Source organism: Zosterops lateralis (genome assembly GCF_965231275.1).
Source record: "Zosterops lateralis genome assembly, chromosome: 10".
Classification (NCBI taxonomy): Eukaryota; Metazoa; Chordata; class Aves; order Passeriformes; family Zosteropidae; genus Zosterops; species Zosterops lateralis.
The window spans coordinates 24,870,994-24,882,332 of record NC_139770.1 but is presented as its reverse complement, the minus strand read 5'-3'; positions in this window follow the sequence as shown (position 1 = coordinate 24,882,332).

Sequence of the window (11,339 nt, the reverse complement as noted above, 5' to 3'; positions counted from 1 at the left end):
TTGTTACAAAAAAGTCAGTGTTTTCCAGGAGTCTGGAGTTGAATCTGGCTCAGTAATCAGAGTGATGTGTTGCTTGGTTGTAAACAATCAAGTCTGTACTCAGGAGTGTTCCTCAGATACCCAGAGTTAAACAGCATCAGTGACACATTAAAGAAACATTTTATTTGGCCTTATTTAGAACAAATCATTCCCATGGAATAGGAAAGGTATTGATTGGGGAATTTACTGGATTTGGTGTTCCTTGTTGAAAATTTGGCTTCCCAAAAGTAACGGTTCCTTGGGGGAAGACTGTGCCAATGCCTCAAGATATTCTCTCTGATCTGTGTGGATTTATACTTCAGAACCCTCTGCTATGTTAAGTGGACCCTTTGGTCATTAGAAGCTTTTCCAAAGAGCTTGCAGGCAAGTTGCTACTTATTATTCTGGTAGTAAATCAGGTTACACATGTTGGTTGCCTCAAGTGCTCAGCACTTCCACAGGTGGTGCTGTCGGAAATGATCCTCCTTAGCAAGGCAGGCTGGTGCTGTGAGGAGAGCTCACCCCTCCTGGAGACTGTCCATATGCTCTGTTACTGCCCATCTGGCGGTATGAAGAGAAGCTTCCAAGAAATGGAAGGCTGATAATGTGCACAGTGAGAGGTTGTGTGTAGGGATAGGTTGATGTTGATATCACTGGTGCTTGGTCACCTAGGTGACGGATCTAGCTGCTATAGTAACCTGCAGGCTGCATTGCTCATCAGATACGAATTTTTACAAATAGGATTGTTTTAAAGTGCTGTTTCCTGGTCTGTTGTCCTTTTAAAATATCTACGTGAGTTGTAAGATGAGACTTTGGTTTTATTCTGTTTTTTTCCTTGAAATTTTGTCCTGGAAAACACATGATGTTTATGCCCAAACATTGAACTTATGATAGAGATGCTGGAAAAAGCCACAAGCTGTTGCTTTTCACCTTCTGAAGTATTGCCTCTTAGGCCCATCCTTCACTGTGGAAGATGATGTTTTAGAGGAGTTAGAGCCAATTCAGTGTGTATATCCTTGGCATCCACATGGACTGCTCACATCCTTGTGCCATCATGCAAACCTGCAGCCATGTGCTGTGCCAGGGTCATGTCTGGGCCTTGGATATTCAATGTATGGCTTCTGGTGCATTGTGGGCACTGCAGCATCTCTCTTGACCAGAAAAGAAGGAATTTTAATCCATACAGTGCTTTCAGCTCAGGAATAGTGTAGTATGTTCATCCAGGGATCCACCTGCTATGCTGCTGGGTGGGGATTTTCACGGGTTCATACAGCAGCACATTATGGGGTGCCTCACTGAGATCTGTGAAAGATGGATGGGTCAGCAGTCACGAGGGCACAGAGCAGGAGAACAGCTCGTAAGAGTATGGATTTTTCTTTTTCATCACTATAGAAGAGTTGGCTGTGGCTCTGTGTTTTCAGGAGTCCCACAGTGTGTTATCTTTTCCACTTGAGCAATATTGGTAGTAGGAGATTTTAAAATTCCTATATATTTTTATATCTAGAAATAAAAAAATATATTTATTTTATATATATATAATTCCTATATATTTTTAATTCCTTAAATCAAGATTTTTAAGTTGTCTTGGCACAGAGCAGGATGGGACAAGGAGGAGTATGTCATGATGACTCGTGGAGGGACAAACTGGCAAATCCTTCACAATGTGACCTGGCTGAACAGATTTTCTGCTTTCTGGAAAATTTTACAAGGTATAAATAAAAATCTGGAAAAACACTGACAAAATCAAACCCACAAGTGACTAAAAATGAGACTGCCAACTTTCTGTCTCACACAGGACACTGCAGGTTTACCACAAAGGCAGAGCAGGGTCAACATGTGCACCCCAGGACTGCACCAAGACAAATCTCAATATAAATGGGGAACCACAACATACAGCAGCCCATTTTTTAGAAGCAAATTTGTGGCAATACCCCAAAGAGTAACCCAGTCACACTTCAGACATTCAGGAGAATGTTCTGGTGTCCCACCCACCCTACAGTACAGAAACTGCTTTGCCTGTTCTTGGTACAACCAACTGTGCAGCTGTTGATGCAGCTGTGTTGGATATTTTGAAAAAGCATGAGAGGAATAGATGTTCATGGCACTGCAGCTGTAATACCAACCTGAAAACACTGTCTCTGGGCAATGACAAGGCTTTAACTGATCTACAGACCAGCATCTTTGCTGGCAGAACAGGCACAAGCTGTGTCCCTGTGATCTGCCAGCTGATGGTTTCTCCTGTGTGGGATGGAAGTAGAATACACATTGCCAGCAACAGGGGTGGTTGGTGGGCAGGGATACAGTTTGGTAGGCCTTGAAGAGAAAAACACAGGGGAATGGAAGCTGCCATTAAAGGATGCTCTGTGCATGAAGTCAACTGGATGTGCTATGCCTACACTCCAACAAGAGGGTGGCTAGAGGAAGACCGTGGTGTAGTTTGGGCATTTACTGGTGACCTTGGGCATCTACTTCTGATTTGGGTTGCCCTCATTCCTGGGCAGAAAGGTGTCAAGCAGTGTAGGGGGCAAGAAAAGAGTGTAGGGAGATTGTTTCAGCTGTGTGAATATTGGGCCCATGTAATCAGCTGCATTAGAACTAATGCAAGTATATTTTTCATTCCTTGTCCATTGGCATTATTGACTTCTAAATGTGCTGGAGTCCAGCTGACCCCACGAGCCTCTTTGAGTCAATGGGCAGCTCTCCTCCATGTCACATACCAGTTTTCAAGGAAACAACATCATTGAGCATCATCACAGATGCCATCTTCATTCCCTTGTCCCTAGGACCTTCTGAACAGGAGCATGGCAATTACTGGATGTAATTTAATTTGCTTGTTTTGGCTTTTATTTCATTTGGGCTACTAAACAGAGGATCCTTACATAACAAAGTTAGATCAATACTTCCAGTTGCTGACTCCAAGCCTGCTTGAATTTGTATAACGTGCTGATGCTGTAAACAGGAGTGGTTCTGTCTCTTGCTGCAAGCTCTTCATCAGCTGTGCAATACTGAGATTTTGTTTGGTATTAACTAAGGTATGGTTATGATAGGATGTCATGTGTTGCTGGGGGTTGGCAGCTTCCTTCCATGTGACCTGATCTGCAGCAGTTTTGGGTGTGACAAACCAGGTGTCTGAACAAAAGAATTGTTCACTGAGTCACCCTCCCAAAGAAGTCAAAACTGAGGACATCCAAGCAGGTGTTTGCCTCGCACACCTCAGTCTGCACCTCTCTTTAACATCTCAGCTTTGGGTTTATTCTTCTTGTTTTCTCTCATCTTCATGGTGTGTATTTTCAGGAGTGCATTCAGGCATGGCACTGAAGTTCCAAATCTAAGGAACCAGAGCAAGTAGGAGAGTGCCTGCTGTGCAAATACTGGGCAATGGTGGGGCATCACACAGAAATTTCAACAGAGATGGAAGAAGTTAAAGAGGGCAGAGGAAATTCAGGCTCTTCCTTTCACAATCCTGCACCTGGTTAATGTGAAAGTCTCTGTCTCCTAAGGATTATTAGTATTGTTACACTGTCCTGTGATACTTCATCCCTCTTGGGTTCAAGGTGATGATAGTTCTCTAGGAGTACAAAATCCTGAGATGTTCATGGAGACATGCTAATTGAAAGAGATGGCAGACTCACTCAGAGGATGTGGCTGTCATGGAACACCATAATAGTTATTATAGCTGAGCTTTCAAAGCAGTTCTTCAACAGTCAAACTGCTGGCAAGAGATGACACTTTGTTTCCTCCTTCCCAGCCTAAACTCTGCTGGAGAACTGGTGCTGGTTTTCAGTGTCATGTTCCTTTCCCTTCAGTGTGTTCTGCTCTTGCCAGAAAAGCGTTTTATTCAGGCTGAGTGTAGTCACTCACTCTTAACAAATCCTGAATGATAGGGTGGTGTGGGTTGGAAGGGACCTTAAACATCATCTCGTTCCAACCCCCTTGCCATGGCAGGGACACCTTCCACTGGACCACAGTGTCATCCAACCTGGCCTTGAACACTGCCAGGGATGGGTCATCCAGAGTTCTCTGAGCAATCTGTTCCAATGCCTTACCATCCTCACAGTAAAGAATTTCTTCTAATACCTAGTGTATACCTGCCCTCTGTTTGTTTGAAGCCATTCCCCTATGTCCTGTCACTCCATACACTTGTAAATAGTCCCTGTTGAAGGAGAGTTACACTGAGAAATAAGGAAAAGGTGGGGCCTTTGCTCACAGTAAGTTACTTGCATGATGGATGAGCATGATCTGGTGAAAACTGGGGGCTGCTGGTGTAAGCTAATATCGCCTCAAACTCCCTGGCTTTTCTGCAGCTGACTAAACCATGCATTATGCTCAGAACTGTAGTTTCAGGCACATTTTCTTGGGGCCGGGCACCCGACAGCACAGAAACTGGAGCCAGTGGTGCTTCACTCCCCACATCTGAGGCTGGAACTGTGCTGCCTCTGCACTAAGCAGCCTCCCACCATGATGCTGTTGGTTCAGACACTGCTCTGGCAGAGCTCATGGTGAGGGAACACTTGCCTGCACCTGCCAGAAGATGGATTTTGCCAGGCCTAATGACTTTGAGATAATAGCCCTTATGGTAAGGGGAACATAAGCCAGCCTCCCCAAATCCCTTCCCACACTTCTGGTCTGCAGGCCCCTGGCAGGCAGGATGGGGGCTTTGGGTCAGTCTGTGGTTTTCCACATCCTTTGCCTTCCTCAACCTCAGACAAGCAGAGTATTTCTAGGTTGGTGCAGGTACAGCAAAAGCCCATTTCTTGAGTACAGAACTAGAAATGAGGTGACTGAAGGGAAAGGGGCAGGAAGAGCTCAGGTCACATCCTCTTTGCTACCTGGGGCTCTGTCCCTCACTGGGGTTCTCAAATGCAGCTGAATTCTGAGGGACTGGGATTTCACAGCCACTTTCTCCAGCAACTACTTAAATCTAGCCCCAGCCTTTTATCCTAAACCAACATCTCCCCAACATTCCCTTTCTCAGCTTGTGCCTAAGCTGTGTTTTAACACTTGGATTTATATGTAAAGGTAGGAAATAGGGCCATTCCCACTTCCTGGGTTTTCTTGGCTTTTAGGCTTGTATCCTGTTCTTTTCACTAGTGCTTCCCCACCAACTCAAATGCTCTCCCTGCTGGTTCCAGAAATTTATATAAAGTTGAAGTATTTTGATTTATGGAACCCCAAACAGGTTTCCAGGTAAATTGTGGATACTTCTATGGAAAATCTCCTTCTAAATCATAGAAAGTATAGACTATTCAACAGTCCTGTAATTTTGCTGTCTTGGGTATGCTCCCTGCTTATCCCATGACATAGAAATCCAGCTTGGGTATTTTGGCTGCTGTCTCTGAGCCACGTTTTCCCTCCCTGTTCTCACCATCCCTTCCTACTTTTTGGCACATCGTGTGAAGGGGTTTTGGTGCCACAAGAGGCAACCAAATGTTAACAATCCCCTGGCTCTGGCTTTCAGCAGTCCTGCCACCAGTGGTTAAGAGAACATTGTTCAGGTCAAAGCCATTGTACATCTGGTCTGTGCACACCTTTTGAAATGTGAACACTTTTTTTTCAGCTACTGACTGAAGGATACCAAGTGTTGGCCTTTTATATAATCAGAGTTTGTAAAAGAGAGAAAACCAAGATATCTGGAGCTTGCTGGTTTCCAGGAGGGAGACTAATCCAGGATAATTTCTACTATTAGGAGAAAATTACTCTCTTGTTATTTTTGAAGTACATAATGGTAATAGTTTTCCATCTACCCTCGTAGGTAGCCCAAGGCTTCCTGCTGCTGCTGCTGAACCATCAGAGCTTGTTCTTTTTTTTTTAAGAAAAGAAGGAACAAAGGATGTGGTTCCTGATTGCTGTACCAGGGATTGACACTTTGCCCTGGCTAGTGTGGCAGGTACCCAGGAGTGACAAATTCAGCTCAATTCAGCAGATTAAATCCGTAACTTTCCATGGAAACCACTGGATTGGTTCTCTACCTTATGCTACAGGTAATTGCTATTCCTCATGCAATTATGTGTGGTAATTAGAAGTAGATTGTGTGAGGAATAGCAAAAACCATGAGTACATCCTCTGTGTCTGTGGTCTGTTCCTTTGAGAGTAATTACGGGGTTTTTTTAACAGTTTCTTTTTTTTTAGCCCAACCTGTCTCTTTGTTTAGTTGATGAAGCATAAGAAAGAAAAATAAAAGTTTATTTTCAGCACATTACATTTTTAGGCATGCTCTCTAGTGCAAGTCCTTACTGGAACTGCAGTGGAAAAGCAGAATTATTTAAGAACTCTGAAATTCTCATTTCCTTCCAGTCTGATACAGTGAGGGATGACAGCTAAGACACCAGGCAGACCTCAGAAATAGATGCAGCTCAATACGTGACAAACACATTTTGGTTGGCTTGGAATATATTAAAGCAGTTACCTTGTGCCCTCTGTTTAATATTGGTTTGTTTAGGCTTTTTTATATAAGTGCTTTTTTGAAAAGTGAGAAGTGGCAAGGTAGAGGACACTTCAATAAAGGTTCATAAAGGTCCCACTTCTTCATTACTGGAGAAGTGCTGTCACGCTGCTATTCTTAATGAAAGGTCAGTCAACTAAATTGTCCCTGGGATTCCACTTAATTACATTCAGAGATGGAAACTTTGTTGTCAGGGACTAATAAACCAGCAGATGGCTTTAAGGAAGTTGGTAAGGTGGCAGTTTTAAATAGAAACCTGCTTGCTTAAAAATAGAAAAGATAGCAGATTTGAGCGAGATGTTCTGTAAGCAGCATGTCACTTCTCCACTGCAGGGCAAGAGACACGGTTTTGAGCTGTGTTAGAAATGTTGAGTTCATTGTCAGTGTTTATCCTCTAAGCCTCTGACTGAAGGGCCTGTAGCTGGAGATATCTTACTGAGAAATCCTTTAGTCTGAAACTTGCCCTGTGATAACTTGGGTAATTTTTCTTAATACTTGCAAAGCCATTTATCCAGGGATGTAATTGAAATCCAGAGACACCACAGAATGCTGTGGCTGTGACTGAGACCCAATCTTGAAACGTTAAATAAGTAAAGACACTTAACGGTTTACACCCTTAATATTGACCTATTTTAGAATTGTTTTGTCATTTTCCTTTACTTGCTTTGGGTTCATTGTTATGCTGAGAATAACTTGCCTTCCTTGTCAGTCCTGCAGTTTTTTTATGGTACAGCGGAAGTAATATTCCAGTATTTCAGCTATGTTCACAAATGCTGCAAACTCAAAGATTGTTTGAGGCACTTGTGGATATTACCATGTATAAAAGAAAAAATAATTTTAAAGAACACATGAACATTTAGAGCATCCTGCAGGTTCTGTGCCCTCCCCAGGAGCAGTTCTTGCTCTGGGTGTCCTTGTGGGGGCTGGTTTGTGCTGCACAGGGTGCTGCAGTTCAGGCTGTGCTGGGCATGAGGTGCAGACCCTGTAGGGAGGGCAGTGACTCCAGGAGGGGTTTCCTGCTGGAGAACAGCCAGGCTGGCCCCAGCTGTGGCCAGGGGACACCCCAACACCTGCACTCCATTGTCAGTCTGACATATTTGATCAATACTTCTCCCCACATGAAACAGGAAATCAGTTGTGCTCTGGAGAAGACCAGGCTTGACCTGATGCAAGAAAGGGCAGAGTCACACAGTCACTGCTGCCTGATGCTGCACTGCTGGCTTGGCAATGGTGTGATGCTGCCTTTCCATTTGTTTGCCTCTGAGGAAATCAATAGACTAGTTCTGCCAGATGCCCTAGTGAACATCAAGACCCTTGTGCCTATTTCTCTTGGAATGTGTCACAAATCACCTAAATATGAGAAGAGGATCCTTTACTCTCCTGACTGCAGAATTGTCCCACCCCTCCTGCAGACTGGCTGACTGGGGGTGGGGGACCAGAGTCACATTAGACATAAATGGAAACAACAAACCCTAACTTTCTTTAACTTCTGCCTTTAAACTGAAGATTTTAGTGTCAAGCTTTCTCTGGTTTTATCAGATATAATACCTTGTAATCACTTTTCCTCAGTTGCATCCTGGCTTTGGGTTTCTCCTCTGTGGCAAGAGCTGCCCAGTGGACCACTGGGCTGAAGGAGAGGAGGTAACACAGCATTTGTCACACAGGGCTGTCCCTGAGGAAGAGTGAGCTAAACTACCTAAAAAACCAGACAGGCTAGGCAGCAGGATGGTCTGCTGGATTGAGAGGGACACAGGGGGATTTCTGCCCTGTTCTGGTCATTTCCTTGCTCAAGGCTACATGTGATACAGGATAAACTTGATTAGAAGAGTTAGCATTTGCCTTACAACTTTAGTCAGGGAAGACCCTGGTGGGCTGTCTCCCAGTTTGCATGTTGAGTGTGAGATGTTTGGATCTGGTTGTAAACACTGCCATTTCCATAAATTCAGGGCCATCTTGTCTCAGTTTGAGCTTGTGAAATTAGAGGCTGTTGTGGAAACGCAGCCCCTTATCTCTGTGTGAGATAAAACTTGCAGTCCCGTGTTACCCGCAGGGTGGGATGCTGGGAGGACCAAACAGCTCCAAATATTGAACAATGTAAGTCAGCACTATGAGCAATTGTTGTTGTGAGTCAATGTTGAATCCTTGCCAAGGATGCCTTTTACAAATAAAATTTAGCACTAATTTATCAATGGTTAGTTCAAAACATGATGTAAAGCACTCAGTACATAATGAACCCATCTGGATCGAAAAAAAATGCTCATAACAACTTTATTATAATAAATACTATGTTCAAGTGGACCAAATCAATGTAAGGATAGTGCTGTGTTTATCCACTGACAATTTCCTACTTTCCTTATTACCTGTAGCTGGCAGCGAGGGTTTTGTTAATAGGTTTTTTTCCATTTTGATACTTAACAAAACTGTCAACATGTGTTCTTTACTCCTCGCTGTGCTACCTGCTGCTCCCCAGCCATCATCTGGTGGCATGAAAGCAACCCAACCCTCCCCCAAATTCTCTTCTGCATGCCACACTCTGCTTCTGGCAGACAGGGCATTTTCCGGATCACTGTCCCCAGGATGAAGGTAATCCATCTGTTGGGCTGCCCAGAGCTGATCCTGGGGGAAAGGCCACCTCGAGTGCTCTCTGCTCCTCCAGGATTCTGTTCTGTGGCCTCCGAACCAAGAGCGGCGGGGTTCTCCCGGCTTTCCCGAGTAACCCCCGCTCCCTGTGCGCATCTGCCGCAGGCTGGTGCACCTTCAGCCTCGGGGGTTGTTCAGCTTTGGCTTGTTCTGTTGTTTCCCCTTTGCTGACCCGATGTCAGCAGTGCCACGGGCAGTTCTGACCGTGCCGTACCCCTTTAGCCGACCAAAGATCCCGGGGGTGCCGCTGCACCCGCTCGGTCTGACCCAGCGCGCCGGACGGTGCTGCCGGGGGTGCTGCGGGCAGCCAGGGCCCCGCGGGCAGCTCTGAGGGCCCGGGGCGGCTCTGAGGGCCCGTGGCCCGTCCGGAGCCCTCGGCGGGCTCTGAGTGCCCAGGGCCCGCCGACGGCTCTGAGGGCCCGGTCCCCGCCCGGTGCCCTCGGGGGGCTCTGGGGGCCCGGTCCCCGCCCGGTGCCCTCGGGGGGCTCTGGGGGCCCGGTCCCCGCCCGGTGCCCGCGGCGGGCTCGCTGCGCTGAGGGCGGGCGCGGCGCGGTCCCTCCCCGGGGCGGTGCCGGGGCCGGCGGCGGCGGCGGCGGAGCGGGGCCATGGTGAAGATCGGCGTCCAGCAGCCGCCTGCGGCGCTCAAGCCGGACAAGGAGAAGGAGAAGGCGGCGGGGGGCGATGGGGTGGCGGGCGCCGTGCCGCTGCCCCCGGGCGCCGTGAGTGGGGCGGGGGCCGCGGGGTGCGGGCGGTGCGGTGCGGCTTCGGACGGCACCGGCAGAAGTGTCCGGCTTTAGCGGCGGCTCCGGCCGCTGGGTGGGCACCCGAAGTTTAGGGAAGCGAGGAGGGAATGGGGCAGGGCAGCGGGACCGCGGCGTCCCCGGGCACGGGAGTGAATGTCCAGCGCACACAGCGGCAGCAGGACTCGTCCCTTCGGGTGGTGTAGCCTGCGGGAATGTAGTTTCGGATTGGTCATACATGGGTGGATTTCAAATCCGAACATCTCTGAAGGCTTCTGGTTGTCGTGGGGAAGAGGCGAGAGGAGGAAAACAGATGGTGCTGGAGCAGGATGAGAAGCAAGGGGCTAAGAGCACACAGCTCTAGGTGCTTTTCAGATGGGAGTTGATTGTGAAGTTGCTCTGCTTCAGGTGATGGATAGGAGGGGGGAACAAATGCTCAATGCCTGCAGGGGCTGGGATCCCTTCAGGCCCCAGGGGAACGAGGGCACTGGAACATCCGCAGTAGACACAGAAGCGGGGCTGGGGCTGGGCAGGGTTGTGTGGGTCGCCCCCGGGCTGTGTGAGCCGTGACCAGGCGCTGTCGGGCAGTGCCGGGCACGTACCAGGGGTGGTACGGCCAGTACGGCCAGTGAACCGGGCACTGCTGTGTTTGGCAGGAGTTTCTGAAGTCTCTGGTGCTGGAGAACTCCACTTGCCAGCCCTGCTGCAAGGGTGGACCTGCTGGGTGGATTCCACCCTGTGTAGTGGGAGGGTGTTGTCCTGAGCTGGGCCTGACCCACAGCTTCAACTCTGCGTTACTACAGCACTTCCATTCCAGAGAAGGCCGAAATGGCATTTCTGTATTCCTCACAAATTCCTAGGCTGTGTATATGGTCTGGTCATTTACTGAACCCTTGTATCTCTCTGATTCCAAAAACAATATGGGAGCTGTGGTTTTGCTCTGTTCCTGAAGCATTGCAGAGTGTTCCTCCCCGTCTACCTCACCAAACAAGTGGGAATTGCCCTGGAGAAGTGCTTTGTAGCGGGGGCTTCAGGAGACTGCTCTGTTATGTGGAGTTCAGGGAGTCACACCATGATGATCTCTCCCCTCACACAGGATGTGCTCGCAGCTCTTGGCTGTGCTGCCAGGGTCTGGCTGTGCTCAGTCTGTCATGATTGCATCTGTCAATCTCACACCAAGGAGATCTGCAGAGACCTGGGGGAACGTAACCGACTGTGACCTCTTGGTGATTTCCTGACTGTATTTCCTAATTACAAACTAAGGTGCTAGTTTTCTTCCTGCCTCTGATGTTCAAACCTGGAACCTGACTATCACATTGGACTTCCAGCTCATCCTGCCATTAAACCAGCTTTTCACAGCCAGAAGCTCAGTTCTTCTGTTGATCCTGCAGATCCAGGCAGGATCCATCTATTTCTAATGAGCACTGTGAGAAAAGGAGTTTAAAAAGTAATAAAGTAATAGAAGCTTATTTTTATCATTAGTGCTGCCAGATCCCAGC